Source organism: Balaenoptera ricei, chromosome 19, assembly GCF_028023285.1.
Source record: "Balaenoptera ricei isolate mBalRic1 chromosome 19, mBalRic1.hap2, whole genome shotgun sequence".
NCBI lineage: Eukaryota > Metazoa > Chordata > Mammalia > Artiodactyla > Balaenopteridae > Balaenoptera > Balaenoptera ricei.
Genome location: NC_082657.1, coordinates 5,616,898 through 5,625,764, shown reverse-complemented (window position 1 = coordinate 5,625,764; position 8,867 = coordinate 5,616,898).

Genomic DNA, 8,867 nt, shown 5'->3' with positions numbered 1-8,867 from the left:
AGAGTTCCAACATCAGGGTTTGGAGTCTTAGTGGGTTGCTCTACCTTGTGTGTCTCAATGATGGAGAACTGGGGTCGGGGGTGGTTGTGTTAGTTGGCTGGGGCTGTCATAACAAAGTACCGCAGACATTTTTTTCTCACAGTTCTGGAGGCTGGAAGTCTGAGATCACAGTGTCAGCAGGGTTGATTTCTTCCAAGGTCTCTCCTCAGCTTGTAGATGGCCATCTTCTCCCCGTGTCTTCACATTATACCAGTTATATAGGATTAGGACCCACCGTAATAACTTCACTTAAACTTAATTACCTCTTTGAAGACCTTATCTCCAAATACAGTCACATTCTGAGGTACTGGAGGTTATGACTTTAACATATGGATTTGGGGTGAACACAGTTAAACCCGTAACAATGGTATTTGTCAGTGAATGCCATTCAAGTTTATATTGGGCTAGCTGATGGAGCTGTCTGGTCGTCAGTAAATGGTAGTGTCTTTTCCAGGTTTGACAGTTAACAAAGGGTCCTATGGTCACTACCTGGGGAGGCCCACGTGTGTCTGTGTTGAGAAGCTGGAGCTTTGGAGGCCCAGGATCCCTGGGCCACTGGGACAGACAATGAATGTTACTTTCTCTTCAGTCCTTCAAGTGAGTCCTTCTTTAGGGAAATACATATATACATACACAGACACTATACACACAAACACATGTAGTTTCTGTGAAAGTAGTTGCTCCCTTGGGGACAAAGATAAGAAATAGCCACTATAGGCAAGAGGAGCGATTCCATTGTATGGAAAATGCTTTAGGCTGAAAAATGTAGTAGAAGCTCTTCAGCTGTTCCTTCCTCAGTGGAGGACCATGGATGTTCGTTGGAAGAGTTGACTTTTGAAGGAATATACCCTGGATGCCTCTAAGAAGCTTCATTCACTCATTTCTGCCCCTGAGTAGCACTGCATTTGGGCTGTGCACGTTTTCCTTTAATGGTGTTGCAAAGAGTCAGATATGAAGGTCCTGGGACCTCAACCTCAAGTCCTGATTTTTGAGATACAGGATGGGAGGTGAGGGCCCCTGTGAGCTGGGAGGATGCAGGAAAGTCACAGAAGCTCATCATCAGAGAATGATTTGTGGCTATGTTTGGTGGAAGATGAGATCAAGATGATCCAGGAAGTTGGTGACTTACCCCAGAAATTTTTCACCCAGGCTCCAGGGTTTGGGCTGTAGAAAGCCGTGGAAGTGCTAGCCTCAGATCTGATGCTCTTGGAGCAAGCGTGGAGCCTGAGGTTTATGTTTTTCTATCTTTTAAAAAAATTTTTAATTGAGATATAGTTGATGAACAGTATTATGTAAGTTTCAAGTGTGCAGCATAGTGATTCACAGTTTTTAAAGGTCAACTCCATTTATAGTTATTATAAAATATTAGCTCTATTCCCTGTGTTATACAATATATCCTTGTAGCTTATGTATTTTATACATAGTAGTTTGTACCTCTTAATCCCCTACCCCTATCTTGCCCCTCCCCACTTCCCTCTCCCCACCGGTAACCGCTAGTTTGGTCTCTGTATCTGTGAGTCTGCTGCTTTTTTGTTATATTCACTAGTTTTATTTCTTAGATTCCACATATAAGTGATATACAGTATTTGTCTTTCTCTGACTTATTTCACTTAGCATAACACCCTCAAAGTCCATCCATGTTTTTGCAAATGGCAAAATTTCATTCTTTTTTATGGTTGAGTAGTATTCTATCATATATATATACACCAGATCTTCTTTATCCATTCATCTGTTGATGGACACTTAGTTTCCTTCCATATCTTGGCTATTGTAAATAATGCTGCTGTGAACATAGGGGTACATGTATCCTTTTGAATTAGTGAGTTCAATTTTTAGATATATACCCAGGAATGAAATTGCTGTGTCATATGGTAGTTCTATTACTAGTTTCTTTTTTTTTTTTAATTGAAGTATAGTTGATTTACAATGTTGTGTTAGTTTCAGATGTACAGCAAAGTGATTCAGTTCCATATAGGAACTTTTCCATTATAGGTTATTATAAGATATTGAATATAGTTCCCTATGCTATACAGTACGTCCTTGTTGTTTATCTGTTTTATATGTAGTAGTGTGTATCTGTTAATCCCAAACTCCTAACTTATTCCTTCCTCTCTCCCCACTGTTTTTAGTTTTTTGAGAAACCACCATACTGTTTTCCACAGTGGCTGAACCAATTTGTGTGTGTTTCTATCTTTGTGGAAGAAAGTGGTTTCACATGTACCACAGTGTTATAAGGGATGATTTCAGAAGTTCAGGTTTTGCGTCTGTGACTATGTGGCCATCCTCCAAGGGAGCCCTGGGTAGTAAACTCCTTTAAGGAAGTGACAAGGAGAGCTAAGTTTTATTCTGAGGGTATCTGGTAAGAGAATACAACCATTGTTAAGGTCATGTGCTTGGAGAAAGGCAGACCTGGGTGCAGATTGTAGTTCTAACACATAGAGTATGTTCCTGAGCGAGATATTTAGTCCCAAAGCCTTAATGAGACATAATGAAAAATATATATATTTGGTCACTGCCTCTGGTTCCTGACACAGAGGTCATGAAACCCTTGTAATTTCCTGAGTGATGGGGGTGATAGGAGCATCTTACACAGAGCTGTTAAATCCCTTGGAATTTCCTGGGTGATAGGAGTGTCTTTTGTTCTAATAAAGTGACCCTGGGTGGGCTCCTGAATGGGGCTGGTCACCAGAAAGGCCAAATCATGATTAGAAGCGTGGAACTCTCCACCCCATCCCTTATACTGTGGGGAAGGGAGCGGGACTAGAGATTGAGTTAATAATCAATTATTCATTTAAATATATATATATGTACATATATATGTAGTCATTTATCTTTAAAATGTATCCATGAGTCAAGTGGGTCATTTTGTTAAAAAGTAAAGGCAGTATATTTTTAATAATATATTTAATGATATATATATGTTTATCAAACGAGGAAGTTCCCTTTTGTTTGGGGGGTCCCCAAGACCCCCCTCAGGTTCGATAATTTGCTAGAAGAACTCACAGAACTCAGAAACCTTGTTATCCTCAAGGTTACATTTATTATAGAAAGGATAGAGACTAAAATCAGCAAGGGAAAAAGGAAAAGCCACACCCACAATGTGATTTAAGGTGGAGGCTGTGGATCCCGTGGTGTCAGTGGACCTCTGCAGGGACTGGAGACTGAAGTCAAGCACGTGGGTGTCCTACCAGGCTGATGTGACCCAGCTCCAGTTAAGACTCTGGACATCGGGGCTCAGGCAGCTCCCCTGGTTGGTGGTACTCCCTGCCTGCTGTCACACATTTATGCCAAGAAAGTAATGCTCACTACTACATATAAAATAAATAACCAACAAGGGCCTATGGTAAAGCACAGGAAACTATACTCAATATTTTGTTAACCTATAAGGGAAAAAAATCTGAAAAAGAATATATATATAAATATATATATATGAATGTATAACTGGATCACTTTGCTGTACACCTGAAACTATCACAACATTGTAAATCAACTATACTTCAATTAAAAAATCAGTAAAGGAAAAAAAAAAGTCACACTGCCCATGACTCCATTGTGGGAGGGCAGCTGGAAGCTCCATGTTTGCAACTTCCCTGGGCTCTGCCCTTCAAACCTCTTCCCTTGGCTGATGTTAACCTGTATCCTTTAACTGTAATGAACCCTCACTTTCAGCAGAACAGCTTTCAGTGAGTTCTGAGCCCCTCTTGCAAATTATTGTGGTCTTATGGAATATTGTCCCTAACTGCAGTAGCTCTGTGCTGCCTTTTGGGTAATTTCTAGTTCACTAATTATCCCTTCAAGGCCTATACATAAGCTTTTAACTTGTGTGGACACATGCCACAGGCATATATGTTTCTTTACTTTTTTTTCTCAAATCTGCCTAATTTTCTCTTTATAGTTTCCTGTTCTTTTTTTTTTTTTTTCCCAAGGATTTTGACTTTATTATTGGGACTTCCCTGGCGGTCCAGTGGTTAAGACTTCGCCTTCCAATGCAGGGGTACAGGTTCAACCCCTGGTCAGGGAGCTAAGATCCCACATGCCTAGGGCTGAGAAACCAAAACATAAAAGAACAGAAGCAATATTGTAACAAATTCAATGAAGACTTTAAAAATGGTTCACATAAAAAAAAATGGATTTTAACTTTATTATTAACTGTTGTATCTCTGGGCCAAGAATGGTGCTTGGCACACAGTAGATGTTCCATAAATATTTTTGAATGAATATACAGTCAATATTTCTATGGGGTTTAGAGGTTTCTTATTTAATTCTTATTTTTCAAGGGAAGGATCATTTTAATCCCTATTTTATAAATGAAGAAAATGAGGTTTAAAAGCATTCATATGTGTAGGGCTTAAGGCCCCCTATATTTTCCTGTTCTGTAGACTTTTTCTTTTTTTTTTGGCTGTGCTGTGCAACTTGCAGAATCTTAGTTCCCCAACAAAGGATAGAACCTGGGCCCTCAGCAGTGAGAACGCAGCGTTCTAACCACTGGACCGCCAGGGAATTCCCTAAAATACTTTATTCTTTATAACGTTTTAAACACATTTATTAAACATGTCATCTCTTGTAATTCTGGCATCTCTTGTCTCTACATGGTGAATTCTGATCCACCAAGTCAGGGAAGGCCCTTGATGAATGTAATAATATGTTTTATTAATCTTGATATCACCCACATGTGTATAGTGTTTGGCAAATAAGTACATATATGTAGAGTTATGTATATATAGTTCTTGGTTAGCAAGAGGATATAATGGCTACGCATTACGGAAATTTCTCATTTGTTGAATAAATAGAATTATGAATGTATAATTACAGAATATCCCAATAGTGTTTTCCTTCTACTACAAGGTGTTTTTTAAAAAACTACTTGTATTAATGCAGCCTATTTGGTGAAAATAACAAAATAACTTCCTTTACATGCCTTCTTCCTTACATCAATAGAAGGGAAACACTTTATATTAAACAGGACCATGTTGGGACAGGAATCCCTGACATATGACGACATGGCTGTGAAGTTCACGTGGGAGGAGTGGCAGCTCCTGGACCCCGATCAGAAGGACCCGTACCGGGATCCTGTGATGCTGGAGAACCATAGCAACCTGGTGTCTTGTGGGTGAGGACGTGTCCCCTGTGTCCCTCAGAGAATCTTCAGTCAGTGGCCATTTTTCTCATCTGCTTAATGCTTCAGTATCTGCAATGCTCTCGAAGAGTAGATTCTCAGATCCTTCTCTGGCTCCAGACAAGTGTATAATGTTCCCTCTCCTGAGAGAAAAGCCTCTCCTTTGCAGATGTGAAAACTTCCCTCAAAGGTAGCTTTCTCCTGTCTTGACATCCCAGCCCAATTTGATGTGTCTAAGTCTTCTGTCGTTTCCCGTGGACAGGGTGTGAAGCCTGCAGACCAGATGCATCCTCCAAGTTGGAACGAGGGGAAGAACCGTGGCCAATAGAAGATGAAAACCGCAGTTGAATCTGTTCAGGTGTGTAGCTGATAACCAGCAAGGTGGGCGGCCAGGGAAGTCATATTCTAGTCAGTAAGAGAAAGTCCCATGCCTGTGAGAGTGTTTGAGGATGTCTAAACAACCGCACCTCGTATCTATCTTCCCATATGAGAGCTTTTTCTTCATAGGTGTTTAAAGGGAAATAGACCCCCATTTCTTCCTCTGAGATCTGATCCCAGCGGTCCCTGTTTATTTTACATACATCTTGATTTTCTTTGTTGTTTACCTACTTTTCTTCTTAGGTTTCTTACGTCTTTTCCTTTTTTGTCCTCTGTCACAGCATCTCTGCCTATTTCTTCCACCTCCTTTGCTACAAGATTCTACCTTCCAGCTCTTACTCCAAAGATCTTTGAAGGGACTTCCCTGGTGGTGCAGTGGTTAAGAATCCTCCTGCCAGTGCAGGGGACACAGGTTCGAGCCCTGGTCCAGGAAGATCCCACATGCCACAGAGCAACTAAGCCCATGTGCCACAACTACTGAGCCCACGGCCGCAACTAGTGAAGCCCGCGCACCTAGAGCCCATGCTCAGCAACAAGAGAAGGCACCACAATGAAAGGCCTGTGCACCGCAATGAAGAGTAGCCCCTGCTCACCTCAACTAGAGAAAGCCCGCACACAGCAACGAAGACCCACTGCAGCCAAAAATAAATAAATTTATTTTTAAAAAAAAGAAAAATGATCTTTGAATTCAGCAGTCTTCTAACTAGTGCATCTTCCTGCTTCGTTGGGAAATAGTGATTTCCCTTCCTGACATTTAACCCCACGTTAAATGCTGTACCCACACCATAACCTGATCTCTGTGTGTTTATATGGTTTCTTAGCTTCTTGCTATAGATTAAATATCGGGGTCCCCCCTAATCATGTGTTGAAACCCTAACCACAAGGTGATGGTATTAGGAGGTGGGGCCTTTGAGAGGTGATTAGGTCATGAGGGCCCAGAGAGAGCTCTTGTCCCTTATGCCATGTGAGGTGAGGGCTAGAAGGTGCTGTCTATGAGGAAGCAGGCCCTCACCAGGCACCAAATCTACTAGCATCTTGATCATGGACTTCTTAGCCTCTGGAACCATAAGAAATAAATTTCTGTCCTTTATAAGCCACCCAGTCTATGGTATTTTGTTATAGCAGCTCGAATGGACTAAGACTTCTCTTTGCCCCAGTCTGGAATTCTCCAGAGGTTCTGTTTTCTTTTTTCCTTCTCCCACAATTTGAACTCACCAGGAAGCCATGTCTCACTCTATCATATATCCTCATTTCCTCCACCTCTCTCCATCTCCTTTGCTCCTTCAGACCACTTCTCATAGTTTGTAGCTTCTTCCTTTTTTTCTTTGCTTGATTGTTTTTTTAATTAATTTATTTATTTATGGAAGTATAGTTAATTTACAGTGTTGTGTTACTTTCAAGTGTTCAGCAAAGTGATTCAGTTATATATATACACATATATATATATTCTTTTTCAGGTTCTTTTCCATTATAGGTTATTACAAGATGCTGAGTATAATTCTCTATGCTGTATGGTAGGTCCTTGTTGTTTATTTTATATATAGTAGTGTGTATATGTTAACCCCAAACTTCTAATTTATCCCTCCCCTGGCTTGTCCCTTTGGTAACCATAAGTTTGTTTTCTATGTCTGTGAGTCTATTTGTGTTTTGTAAATAAGTTCATTTGTATCATTTTTCTAGATTCCTCATATAAGTGATATGATATCTGTCTCTGACTTGCTTCACTTAATATGATAATCTCTAGATCCATCCATTTATTGTTTATTTATTTATTTATTTATTTTTTATTATTTCATTTTTGCTAACCACGATGTCAACACAAGTGAGAAGAAAGAATATGTTCGTGTGTCCCCAACACCAGCACTATGGCCAGTACATAATAGGCATTTAACAAGGATTTGCTGAATGAAAGAAAGCAGCCCTTGTAATTTTTTTTTTTTAATATTTATTTATTTGGCTGTGCCGGGTCTTAGTTGTGGCACATGGGATCTTCATTGCCGAGTGCATGATCTTTTAGTTGCAGCATGCGGGCTCTTAGTTACGGCATGCAGGATGTAGTTCCCTGACCAGGGATCCAACCCTGGCCCCCTGCATTGGGAGCGCAGAGCCTTAACTACTGGACCGCCAGGGAAGTCCCAGCCCTTGTAATTTTGGATCAGGCTTTTCTACAACCTCTATTTTCTCTTCTAACAGTGACTTTCTTGTTTTTTTTTAGTACCTTTGCACATTTTGCAAGGCAGTATTTAGAAAGCAGCCAGATCTACATTTATTCATTGTGAATTACCTCAACTTGTTTGTACACTTTCTGCTTTTGTGACTTGATTTTTGTGTATTGTGGTTTTCCCAATGTCTAAGAAACAAGGAACATTTTTTAAAATTTTATTGAAGTATAGTTGATTTACAATGTTGTGTTAATTTCTGCTGTACAGCAAAGTGATTCAGTTATACATATATACGCATTCTTTTACATATTTTTTTACATTATGGCTTATCACAGGATTATAAGGAACATTATTAAAGATTGTTTTGTACTGAGATCATGCAACCAACACTAAAGAGCTGATCCACACCTAAGCATTCACGTTCTCATCTTTTCTAGAAGTCAAGCAAGTTGACGATCAACTGCGGGAACACTTGCATAACCAAAGATGCCTAAAGCGGATGGGACAATGCCATGAACATCATGCCTTTGAAAATACTGTTCATCCAGCCCAAAAGCATTTTCCTTTAAGGCAAAATCATGGAAATTCTGCAAATTTAAATGTAGTAGAATCAGAACAGAAGCTATGAAATAACCCTGTGGAGTGTAATGGAGATGGGAGATCCTTTCTCTTTATAAAGCATGAGCAAATTCATACTAAAATTGCCTGAAATTGGAAAACTCAGCAGCACTGAGGCTCAGTTCATTAAGCATCAGAGAGATCGCAGAGTTGAGAAATCCCATGTATGCAGTGAATATGGAGAATCCTTCATCAGGAAGTCTCGGCTCACTAAACATCAGAGAATTCACCTGGGAGAGAGACCCCCATGGATGTAGCATACGTGGGAAAGCATATACCACAAAGTCCAGGCTCACCGAACACCAGAAAATCCATACAGAGAGAAACCTTACGTATATGCTAAATGTGGCAAAGCCTTCCTCATTGAATCACGTCTCATTTTACCTCAGAAAACTCAGACTGGAGAGAAACCCTCTATATGTAGATTGTGGAAATGGTTTCATCCCGAAGGTCAGTTTCATTGTACATTGGAACAAAGTATAGGAGATGAAAAGAGGTAAGATCCCCTTGGGAGGTACTCAAGAAGAAACCTTGTATTTATTTGTTCACAGACC